The 13,568-nt window shown below is 33.7% G+C and overlaps 1 protein-coding gene across 2 annotated transcripts in view; it reads left to right on the forward strand.

Moving 5' to 3' along the window:
* Nucleotides 1–6,747: 6,747 nt before the first annotated feature.
* The window catches only part of LOC125055804 (pancreatic triacylglycerol lipase-like), a 42,512-nt gene continuing 35,691 nt past the window's right edge, over nucleotides 6,748–13,568 (forward strand). For both annotated transcript variants that reach the window (XM_047658421.1, XM_047658422.1), the window contains exon 1: nucleotides 6,748–6,950. The gene's annotated coding sequence lies outside the window, so the exon portion shown is untranslated. The remainder of the gene's footprint in view (nucleotides 6,951–13,568) is intronic.

A 13,568-nucleotide genomic window follows, 5' to 3' on the forward strand; every position in this document is an offset into this window, starting at 1 on the left:
CTTGCTTTTATTTACTTTATTTATAGGAGAATATAAATTTGAAATTAAGCTTTCCAAAAATTATTAATCATAGTCATAAAATCACTACATCTAAACCACTGCAAATGCATAGTATCTTACATTAAATATAAAACAATATTAATTAAATTTAAGACTTCAAAATAAATAAGTAAAAATATCTTAACATTGACATTGCCAACAAAGCGCTTTTAATGTTATCTCTTCTTAAGGTGGCCATAGACGGACGGACTGATAACTGATTTGATGAATTCATTAGTATTTTAAGCAATAAAATACAAAGGACAGATTCCAAAATTAGGAAGGGATTGATCTTCAGCGGGGAGGTCGTGGCGAGCGGTCGGCAGCAACCGCTTGTAGCAGTCCGTGTATGGTGGGCTCGGTAGCTCAAAGCTGTCGACCGCACGGCGAAACTCGACCGCAGAGCGACTGTTCCGACCGCTCAGGAACTGCTCGAGCTTTCCGTGTATTGCGGATATGAATTTAGTATGGAAACTGCAGATTGCCGTGCGGCGACCGCTCTAGGGCAGTCGTTGTCGGCTGCAACATGCGGTCCGTCTATGGCCAGCGTTAGGGTGAGATTTAGAAACAAGGCTTCCTGTAATTTTTTTATATACGGGAGTCAGTCTTAGCCCTAAGTTCCAAGTTATGTAGAGTTTCATACACTTATCTTACTAACGATGGCTTTGGCCGTACAAAATGATCCGTGAGGATCCGTGATGAGGCCCCAAGATCGCGGCAGGTAGCGCGGAGGGATGAAAACTGGTATAGGAATCACAAACAATAGGTAATACGCTTTTTAGTATTTATTTGCGTACACTTATTAGTATTTACTTTAAAATTATATTACGTACATAGGACTCATATAGGTACATAATATTAAAACAACACAGCATGACCAAAAAAATATCTTCAAAGGATAAATGTTCTGCTTAGTTTCGACTCTAGGGAATGTGTATAACTAATTAATAAATGTTTGGGGAAAAGCGTAAAAAGAAACCCAAGTGTTACTCTCTGTAATTAATAAAAAAGTGTACTAGCTCTTTACGGTCCCTGCTACAATTATAGAGGTACTACTATTAAACTATAGCGACGATGTTTGGTCGTTTAAGTATAATTTCAGTAAATACTAATACATATACTTAAGTATAAACTTAAACCCTGTATACATATTATAGCAATGATGTAAGCAACAATGACATCATATGGAAAGTGAAGTAAAATGTGATATTAATGACATGTATTGCAGCTTGATAAAGTGGCATGTAGAAACCTATTTACTCAACAGGATTCTTGGCTTATCCAGGAAATACATCTCTGTTGAGTCAGCGATTTGATAAGGAGAAGTACCTATCTACTCAATCCTATAAGCACTTTCGGGCTCATGGTTGATGGAATTTTAATTTGAGATAAATAAAAATAATAATTTTAACTATGACAAGTAGTAAATAAAAGTTTTACCAATGCGAAACAAATATTACTGCAATTGAAACCTAGACTACTGGGCTACAAGCCGTGTCCTTTAAACCACAAAGCAACTATTATTAAATTATAGACTATAAATATTTGACTTTCATTTGGCATTACCATGTACTTTTGATAAAATAGACCGATTACTCTATTTTTTTAAATAAGGGGTAAGGTTAAAATTTCTTATAAAAGTTTGTCGTCCCTAGGGCTACTGATGTTTATAATAATGTTTGCGTGCAAGGTGATCTCCACAGCTGACATACTGAATTCATTGATCGCTTATTATATCAATCATAGGCCATAGCTAGTCATTTCGAATATTAGTTCCAGTTTCGTCTTGGATTCAAATCACGGAACGTGAGCGTGCATCGTGATTAAAACGTTTCTTCATACATTTTTCTTATATAGATATGAAAGGATATTTATCTATTAAAATGCTGCAGTTTGAAAAGATTTCCCTAAAAAATATCACCCTGAAATGTCTACCAGGTAACTGAATGACGGCTTTGTGATTCTAATTTATAGTTTTTTTTTTTTTATGGCTCTGGCACGATTTGTGCATTAGCCAGCGTCAAGTATAGGATTTTTTATAATTCATGCTTGTCTTTAGAAATACGACCGTGTCCTCCATGTACGGTTTAGGCACTCGCCCGGTACCGCACAACCCTCCCAAAGGCCGAGAACAAATTTAAATTAAATTTAAACTTGCCCTCGAACCGGGAATCGAACCCGGTACCCCTCACCTAGCTGCCACTTAATAAGACCGCTAGGCTATGAGGCCTCTCAATTTATAGTTTAACGTTTGTCTATGTCACCTTGACAGATTAGATTTTTTATATCAAGCCGTAAAGACGTACTGAATTAGTTCATTGGCCCCGGATAAGGAATTGTTTATAAATGACTTATTCGCGACATGGCTGTTAATGCGATGGGTATTGTGTAATAGCGTTTAAGAGTTTGAATATAATCACAAAGCACAAGCAATTTTACCCCTTGAAGAGAAAACAAAAAGCTGAAATATACGCAAAATAAAATTTGTTTTAAAAACAATTAACCTAATTTAAATAGTTGTTCAATTCTACGTAACAATAGTAAATCAAGCGTAGAATTTTTTTAATGTAATTATTTTATTATACATGTTAAAAACAGTGACTTTTGAAGTAAATTTGAATCCTCAAAGTTATGTAAAGTAATATTTTGATACTTTTACGACCAATAATATTCATAGGTTTTTGGTAATTCACATGTATTGATAGTCGATAGATCAGTATAAAATAAATATAAATGTTGTGCTTTAGTTTATGGAATACCCATCTGAATTTTTACATGGATGTGTCATCTGTGAGAGTGAGTGTTTCATAGTGTATGCACGGATTAAAACGCACAGAAAAACAACTGAACGCGTATTTTTGTTTTTAAGGGATTTATTTCACTATGTAACAGTATTCTATTTTTAAACCGACAAAATGACATTGAGATGTCTTGAAATACGTGCCTAGTATAAAATAAGTTAGACAAAGGCCATGAACCAACTCACAGGAAAAAGCTAGTAAGTGCAGACGCGTATGTCGCCACGTAGTGAAAAAAGCACTTACATCGTCATTGTTTTCGCAATGTTTACGGTTCATTGCGTGTTTTTGTTATGTAATTGCATGTGTATTGCATTATAAGCTGGGGTTGCGGTAAAACATAAGAGTATTGATATGACATGGAAATTTTAAAGTCAGTTGAAAAGAGTTCAACGGGAGGTCGTCTGATTATTATTAGATATTTTATTTATTACAAATACATTTTAATTTAAAATGTGAATATCAATATCTGTTTTGTGTAAAAAATTGTAAGCTAAGCCTATATTTTTCAAATAAGGCTGCTTATGTCTATTAGCTCTCGTTTCCGCTATGTAAATGAATTCTGGGATAACAGAGCTGGGAACTTATGCTAAGAATTTTCGTATTACAATTTTAAAGTCCATTGGTGCACAGCCGGGGATCGAACCTACGACCTCAGGTATGAGAGTCGCACGCTGAAGCCACTAGGCCAACACTGCTCTACCTATACGTATACACAGACAATATTGGTCATACATATCTCGTCCATAAACAATATTGCAATTCATCTAACATATCTGGGTCTTGACTCCATTCCGCTGCATAAGATATTGCGTGTATATTGGTACATTTTGTGGCAACATGTCTATTCGGTGTTACAATACTTGATATATTTCATGTTAACATGGCGTGTCTGGTTATGTCGATACTGTATTTCCGAATCCAAAAGAATGTTTTAGACGAATATGAATGTCTATGCAGATGTTATGGTGATGAAATATTATTTTAATTTAAAAAAATTATCGATATATAGCTAGTAATAGCTGTTCCGTGCCACGCTTCGCTGTTGCACGTTGTAATTAAATTTTTGAGAAAGAAACAAAACAAAGAATACATTTCATATAACTTTAATTTTGCAATACTTGTGGAAAAAGAATTGATAAAAACATTCTTGATGCGGATTATATATCATGCTAAAATTGCGAAAAGCGTTTACAAACCAACATAACTTTTATATATATAGATCGAGAGAGTCTTAAGTGCTAAACAGTGGTAAGTGAAAAAAAAGAACGCAAGAAAAGAATGTCTTCCCCTTAGTACCTATAGACTGTATTGGACACTTTCATATATTGAATATCCTTATTAGTTAGTTAGGCTAGTTTTAAATTACTTATTAGTCTTAAGTTTGGCAAGATCCTTATGTTCCATGATGTCTCACTGAAGAGACATTGTATAATTTTTTACCGAGGTGGTACCGAAACCATACCATAAACCCATAAACCCCATTCATTGGCCTTTTATAAGACAAATAGGAAATCGATCCTACCTTTTGTTTTTAGGAATCAAACCCATGTCTAACAAGTTCACGGCATTGAAAAGGTGATGAATGCTTTTTATATCAGGCATTAACGAAAAAGGCATCTTGCGCATTAAAGGGGATTTTGGGCTCAACTCACTTATAAGCTCTCAAATTCTCAGGCGTTTCGCCGCTGTCTTATCTGCACTATTGCTTTTCAGTGGATCAAGGAAAAGTATAAATATTAATAGGCCGGCAACGCACTCGCGAGCCCTCTGGCATTGAGAGTGTCCATGCGCGGCGGTATCACTTAACATCAGGTGAGCCTCCTGCCCATTTGCCCCCCGTTCTATAAAAAATAATAATAATAAAAAACATTAAAAAAATTAGGCGATCTACGAGCCTTACAACACTATTCATGATGTAATTCAAATAAATCTCAATATTTGTTAATACAATTCTAAGAAACAGTATTTAAAAACCGCTTACATTTTACAACTTCAAACATTTATTAAATTACATATAATTGTAGATATTGGAAAATATAATTAGCACATCGTTACCTAATATTATGGTAACGACATTGGAGAGTTCGCTGTCAGTTGTCAAATGTCAAGGACGCAAACATAATCTTATTTATGGTCTGTAACGAAAAGCATTGTAAACATTGCTTAATACGTTTTACGTGGTTACATGAATTTAATGTATGTAAAAGGTTGCAAATTGGACGGTACAGCGCTTACCAATTAAATACGTAACTCTATAATGATGAATTCTTTAATTTACTGGTTTATCCAAATGTAGTTTTTTAAATATCTAATAATTATGTTAATGTTAATGTTCGTCCCAGTCACATATAAGTACATATCTATTTTTCTATGAAGTTATTTCCCTTCGAATTTGATGTCTTCTGATAAAGCAGCAGCAAATATAAGGAGCACAATCATACTTCAAAATTTACCTAAAAAAATATGAGTATTAAGTTTAAAGCTATAATTTTGTTTATTTAAAAACTATAAAAATTAATTAAATTTATTACACGCAATTACACAAGTAAATATTGTACATAATGAGAACAAATCTACCAAGTCCTTATAAATTTTTAAACATGTGTAATATTTAAGGTAGGCAAATGTTTAAGGATTTTGTCTTTAATTTAAATTAATCAGTTGGATGTCCGTCGCTCCACGAGTGAGCGTATTTTAATGCACTTTTGGTGGGAACCAACTATACATTAAAGTCTTTTCGGAAAAAAGAGCGTGCAAATTTTTAAACGGAAGGCATCTTGCTTGCTGGACTTCTTCCGGTGTCCATAGTCGGTATCACTTAAAATCAGCCCTGCGATTCTGTAACTCACTTTTCGAACTCACACAGTGGTTTTCGCATCGGCGGTCGCTCTCAAATCAGGCGTGAAGCAGTTCGAAAAGTGAGTTACAGAATCGCAGGGCTGATGAGCCTCCCATTTCCTCCATGATATATAAAACAAAAAAGGTTTAGTTTGATGTGAATTGTGTACGGCAACAGTAGTATAGACCGCAACCGCACACTTCCGCGTGTATTTCATCAATCACCTTAAAGGTGATCAATCCAGAGTACTTTCTAACCCTGAACAATTATTATTTCGTCGGGAAACCGTTACCTCCAGGTAATAGCCAAACAAAGCGGTGATAATATTTTAGATATAGTTTAACAAGTCATCCAAATTTTTGCGTTTATAATTAATAGTTTTATAAACTATAACTAACTCACACTCAACGAGTTCGTTGTAATTACATAATTTATAAAAGATACAAACATATATTTCACTACAAATAATATACAGGTCTCCAGACAGCCTTGAAATAAAAATGTATCACAGCATAACGTAGCCATAATAAGTCTTTATTAACAGTAAAAGTTATCTTGAACCAGTATTGAAATTCCTAATAATATTAATTGAGCAGTGTTGGCCAAGTGGCTTCAGCGTGCGACTCTCATCCATGAAGTAGTAGGTTCGATCCCCGGCTGTACACCAAAAGACTTTCTTTCTTAGGCGCATTTAACATTCGCTCGAACAGTGAAGGAAAACATCGTGAGGAAACCGGCTTGCCTTAAACCCAAAAAGTCGACGGCGTGTGTCAGGCACAGAAGGATCACCTACTTGCCTATTAGCTGACGAATGATCATGAAACAGATACAGAAATATGAGGCCCAGACCTAAAAAGGTTGTAGCGCCACTGATTTATTTATTTTTTAATAATATTAATACTGTATATAAGGTTGGCGCTTATTAGCTTTGACTCCAAATATAATAATTGTTTTGTATGACACAAAAAGTTGATTGTAATGATCAGACGTAAGGTTTTCAGGGTTTTATAACTTACTATTTATTTATTCGTTGCAACGATGCTTAACAGTAAACAAGAGCGGCAACTCCGAGCCTGTGGCAGTAAGCAGAAAACTTTCCCACGCAGCGCACGCGTTGTATTACACAAGTAAGACGCTCTGAAATTACGTGATTTCATTAAAGGCCAATTTCGATTCAGTGTACTTACAACTCTCTTTAATAAATATTATATTGTTCGTTGGTATTCAGTTCTTAATAGTGTTTGTGCATTGTTCGGACTACCGCTATTTTGGTAAGAATTCGTTCGATATTATGTATACATAAAGATTCTAGAACCAAGTTACTTAATAAGGTTGTAATTATTTCTACGCGACCTTTACCTAATATAAGAAAATATCGCTATATAAACATACTTAGTTCATAAATGGTATTAAAAAGAATGTTTTTAAAATGCTTAAGAAAGCGTTTAAACGGTTGGCGTAAAGCCTGGTGAAACAAATTTTCAATTTAATTCAAGAACTGAAAAAACAACTTCCACGTACTAGGAATACACAATGTAGTAACGTAGTTCAACGGGCGGAATAAGCCACCTCTTCCAGACAAGCTAACCTATTTTAGGCAATTATTTAGTTTAATGACAGCTGTTGCCCTAGTGGCTTCAGCGTACAACTCTCATCCCTGAGGTCGCACGTTTGAAACCTGGCTGTGCTCCAATGAACTTCTATCTATTCTTCACTTACCCAAAGACGGCGTGATTCAGATACAGGAGGATGATCGCCTACTTGCCAATCAGAAAAAACAAATGATAACGCCACTGCGTTTATATTACATAAGATTTTCTTTTAATAGCAAATTCATTTAGAAATAGTTTGTTAGAAATTTTGTTATTTAAACCAATTTCTTGATAGCACGAAAACTATTATCTAAATAATTGCCGCAAAGTCTCACAGCCCTAAATGCCAAATTACATAATTTCAATTACTATGATAATTGCAGTCAAACAGCTATAATGATGTGAGAGATTGCGTGATCTACGTGTTTATTTGATTCATTATAGTTTTCTCGAAATATAATTCAAGGAAATATTTCCGACTCCGTAACTATAGATTATACAATGTACTGAAATTATATCATTTAGAATGTTATCAGGGTTGCCGGGAAGGTCTTTGGCTGGTTTTGAAAGAATTTTAAAAGTTTATTTATAAATATGAACGTAAGGGCCTCATAGCCTAGCGGTCTTATTAAGTGGCAGCTAGGTGAGGGGTACCGGGTTCGATTCCCGGTTCGAGGGCAAGTTTTAATTTAATTTAAAATTTGTTCTCGGCCTTTGGGAGGGTTGTGCGGTACCGGGCGAGTGCTTAAACCGTACATGGAGGACACGGTCGAATTTCTAAAGACAAAACACGAATTATAAAAATCTTATACTTGACGCTGGCTAATGCACAAACCGTGCCAGAGCCATAAAAAAATATGAACGCATTTTTACATTACAATATTTTAATTATATTTATGATAATAAGTCTTAAAAATACAGTTCTTATAATACGAGTTTTCTAATTTTATACAAAACGTCCGTAAATTAATTTAATTATAATTATAGTTTTTATTATTTGTCTAGTATTATATTACTTAAAAGTGGTTGACCATTATTCTGAATATATTTTTTTAACAATTTTACATTAGGCGAGATTTTTTAATCTATTTAATCGCTACTACAGTTTTGTACATCATACATCAAATTGAATAAAACGACCCCAACACGGTTTTAAATAACGCATTTACTAAAAATATGGGAACCTATTTGACATTCCGCTAATCAATTATTTATGTCCACGCCTGGTAGGCAGTAATGGTGACCCCAGAGCTGGTTCTTTCCTCCCTCAACATACGAGTAACTTTCGCAATACAGCGCGGAAATGCTGCCAGCATTAAAGGCACACTGCAACAGATAATAATCATTTAGTTAATTAATTACAATTTAAAAAAAAGCTATAATAAATTTTGAAACTGGTAAAGGTACATTACCTTTACCACAATCGATTGCAGCGTATCAGTTATCTTGACAGAATCTACCGAGAGCAATTTTACGACTGAGGTGCTAGTACGAAGACGTAAAATAATGTCGTAGTTTAACGGCACGGGACCGCCCACTTCTAAGGGTTTTTCTTTGATCACAAGCGAGTGTTCACAAACTTGTTCCAACGTTTAATACGTTTACGAAATGGCGGAATCAGTTTCAGCACAATAATTAATATTTTAAATAGAGAGATGAAATTCAATCTTTTCATGCAGTTTGTAGTTAAAGAAATAAATCATATATTAATATAAAATGTTCTTATATCTTCCGATAAATTCCCATTTGGTCCCAATACTCTTTAGGTATACCATGGTTATCGTTACTCAACTTATAAAAAAGCCTTGGTGAGCTACTCCGAAAGCCAGGCACGTAGGTATTAGGCAAGACTCCCTCTTGGACGACTACTTAAACTTGCAACACACGTTGCTTTCTAATCTATAGATTCTAGTGCTTTCAAATAAAAAAAAATATGAATTATCTGTATTCAGAATGATGATTCAATCTTCAAGCTGTCGGGGTTCTTTTGTTTTTTGCTTATTCTTTAGTGTCGGATAGTTAAATACAAATAAACCTAAATACAAATAAACACCAATGCAATTTGCATTATTTGTGTTACTTTGAACTGTTTGTGTTCATCGTAGTGTAGGTAGTTTGCAGTGCATCTACACTACGATGCATTAAGGAATTATTTTACACCGCATTCGTTGTTAATGATTCTTTCGAAGACACTGACATGATCGCCCAACTAACATAATTCGATTTTTTATTTGTAAAGCTTTTTGGGGTGGAAATGTAAAACAAAAGACGAAACGATGATTTTTAGACTTTGATCGTAATTCGTCAAACGGAACGTATCGCTTGTCTGTGATTGGAGTAGACGCTGTTGACAAATGACAATCAAACTTCTACTATTAACCTACTCCCGTGTAAAATGTATATTATAGGTAATTAATAATTAAGTCATGTGTTTATTTTTTTTATTACAACGTAAAAACAGTAGATGCGACAGAGTATTAAAAGCAATGAAATTCAGTTTTATGAACTTTAACAGCCTTATTATGTGTGTGTTATGTGTATAACTTATAAACTTATATCGTATTTGTGTACAAGTACCTATACTACTTTTTGTATGGAAAAGCAAGTGTAACATACGCGCTACTAACTTTAAACTATGTTTCATAAACTATATTTCAAGAGAAAAAATAAATGATTTTTCGTTTATAACAATCTATAACAACTAGTAAAAGACCGAATACGAGTATAATGTATTTTTACAAAATTCATTTTAGGATAAAAAATAATTCTCAGATTTTATTTCCAAAATATATCAAAAAAAAATTTGAACTTTCAACAATCTCTCTTTTACGTACACGCATCAAAATGCCAAAACGCACAAAATGTAAACTTGTAATACGTGAATTATTGTGGTTTGTAATTATTATGTTCCACTCACCCATTTATTATGTGTGAAAGCAACAAGGAAACAATTTATTTCTTGTTAGATTTTTATACGCATTAATTTTATACAACCGCTTTTAATGATTATCAATATTTACGTGCTTATATTATAAATTATCTAAGTAATCATTCTATGTTTTAAATATAATCTGTGTCAGTGAACAAGTATAATTCCAGAGACAAGCAACGATAAAAACCTCTGCGATAATTTTAAATAACGAATATTAAAATAGAATTAGAAAACAAAAGAAGATTTCATCATCCATTAATATTAAATAGATTTTCAACATACAATTTATAATATCGAATATCGTTACTATCCAAACTTGGAGTCTATTGTTTTTTTATTGTAAATGAAAAACGTGTTGTCACTTTGCTCTATGCTTCCTGACCGGAAGAATGAGTGGGCCTCATTTGTATGCTTGCAAACACTTGAGACAGAATTCTATACTTAGACTATTATTGTTATACATTGGAAATATATAGTTTTAACTTCGAAACTTTATGGTAATAATACCATAATAAAATGTATACTGATTATACAGATAAATAATGATATGCTTCAATATGAAAAGTAGTATAATCTATGTATGCATTTATGCGTTTAATAAAAAAAACCAGCTACAATCTCTTAGGTGTGGGCTTCAGATTTGTCTCTGTTACTTAAGGGTTGCTTTTTGAAGGTGCCTGTCACACGCCGTAAATTTTTGAGTCTAAGATATGCCGGACCTACTTGACACTGGCTTTTGCACAAACCGTGCCAGAGCCATAAAGGAAAAAAAAAAAAAAAAATATGCCGGATTCCTCACGATGTTTTCCTTAACCGTAGGAGCGAGTTTTAACTACGCAATAGGCTACTAGGCCAACACTGCTCCTTATGTATTTAACAGGTATTCTTTCAAAACACTTCTCACAAGTAGCACACTAATTATTATTTTTTAGGCCTGGAATATTTTTTTAATGACTACAAATTTTAATCATTTTCCTAGAAGTTATAGAGCACTGCCGTGTAATTCTTTCAAGGGAAAGGTGATTAAAATTTTAAAGGCAAGACCATAACCAATTATAAATAACTTAACTTCTTATATGACTGTATAAAAATTAATAAAACATTTGCATGCCTATTTATATATGGCTGATTGTGCGGATTTTTATAATTAATTGATCTAATTGTACCACTATCTTCGCAAATAAACGATTTATTATTATTAAACTATGTATTTTATATGAACAAAACAAAATACGATAAAAAATCTGTAAAATGCAGTTTCATAAACAGTAGAGTACCTATCAGGAAGAACCAGCCGAGTGCAAAATGTGCAACATTATACAATAGTTATTTGATGCGGTAGTTGGCGCTCTCAAAGCGTATTCAAAGGCATAAATCATTGCACAAGTACGGTTTATGTCATAAATGTCAAACATATGAAATGCATAGGTGCTACTTAGGATAAGGTACTGAGATGTTAGAGTAGTAGTGTGCCGGTAGTACCGGCTCATTCAATCTATTATATATTTGTATTCCGAAAAAACATAAGTTGAATGAGTTATATTACAACTGTAGTACAAAGTGAATAAATAAAAAATACTTGAAATATCTTTATTATTTATAAAGGTTGAACTAAACCTGCACGGCGTACAGCCGGTGTATCGTGAGTAGCCCCTACAAGCCCCTACTCACGATACATCGGCTGTATCGTGGGAGTGTGTGTCTTGTGACCCTAAAAAAAAGGCATCTCACGTCCCCATTTTACATATTTTTTTTATTATTATTACAATTTCTTGTATTAGCCGTCTGTGGTTTAGTGGTCCACCAAAAAATACTGTATCTTTAAGCACTAATTGGTTATGGCTGAGGTGTGAATGGCTTGTTTTTTGAGAATGACGATGTCTAATGTCGATATTATTATTATATATTCTAAAAAAAATTTATTCGTGAATAAAAAGGTATGTTGTATACGGGCAAGTGTTTATTGCACAAAGATAATGAATTATCCATTTGTACACTAGCAACATTTACCATTACGCTAATCCTCCTTATTAACTATTTGCATGTGATATAACGATATTGGCAAACTTAGAGAACCTCGAACATAAAACTAGGCAATAAACCAATGTAATAACATTCCGTTTAAATCTTCGAGGTTAGCGAGAGATGTATGCAAATTGTTGCCCTTAATTATCTTTGACCTTAGTAAAAAGCTAAAGATTAGAATCACAAAAATTACAACGAACAATATAACATTATGTTTAACGGTTACTATTACTCTTTGTTTAGAAGTACACGTGACGGCCTTTTAAAAAGGCTTAGAACAAAGTTCATACGTGTTAGTGGGTTTTCCTTATTTCTATTGTACCTTTTTGACAGGCTTAAAAAACCAATGGTTTACAGTGCGTACGGTCCAAGACTGTACATATTCCTCACATAGGTTTTCTTATAATATAAGGTTTTATAAGCATGGCGAGTACCTAAGTCGTAGTTAAAACCCGAGAGCTAAGTTGACACTCTCTAGCAAAGCACTTATAGCATATATTTAACCATTAATTTATTCTTTCGTTTCCCTACTGCGGAACTTTATAAAATCAGTTCTGTACTTACAGTTCGACAGCTGTTTAGTTCAGACACACTGTTCTGAAGCAACATTCGCTGTTATTATTCGATACCACTATATTGGACAAACGTCGCAAATATAGCGTTTGTACAACCCCATTTTTTTGTAATTTTTCTCAGCGATCGTTCTCTTTTCTGGGCTGTTACTTGTATAATAAACTCAACAAAACTCTAAATATATATCCTAAAACTAAAAAATGTGTAAAGCAAATAGTTTAATTTTTACTTACTTTGAACTATGACCAAACGGAAAACCTGCTAGATATATTAAAATAATTTTCACATATGTTTTCAGGCGTGTGCCTGACCCTCTCCCACTATCACACATACACACACACTCACACTGCACTACTGCTCTTTTCAGCGTTTTAAGCGCGAATTACGATTTTAACCTTTTACATTCAATTGACCTAAACATAAAAAAATTACTAGTTAATGGTTGAAAACAACTGCCTTATACATCTCACACAATCTATAAATGCGGATGAAAGAGGAATTTGCAAGAAGTATACGTAATCGACGTCACTAAGTACCAATTTCTTAAGCTTATAAATTGTCAAGACAGAAATAGTGGCCTAATGACCAGTACATTACTTGCGACCTCAATTATAGGTAATTTCATGACATAACGGTTGCGTTGAGCTCTAGTTCGTTAACTATTAACTGGAAGGCGACAAAAGATGTACGGCCAGTTTATAGCTCTGTATACCTCGTAGTAACAAAGGAGGCCCAAATTTTTACATGTGCACTAAGTCATCATGGAA

This window comes from Pieris napi, chromosome 14, assembly GCF_905475465.1.
Source record: "Pieris napi chromosome 14, ilPieNapi1.2, whole genome shotgun sequence".
Lineage (NCBI taxonomy): Eukaryota > Metazoa > Arthropoda > Insecta > Lepidoptera > Pieridae > Pieris > Pieris napi.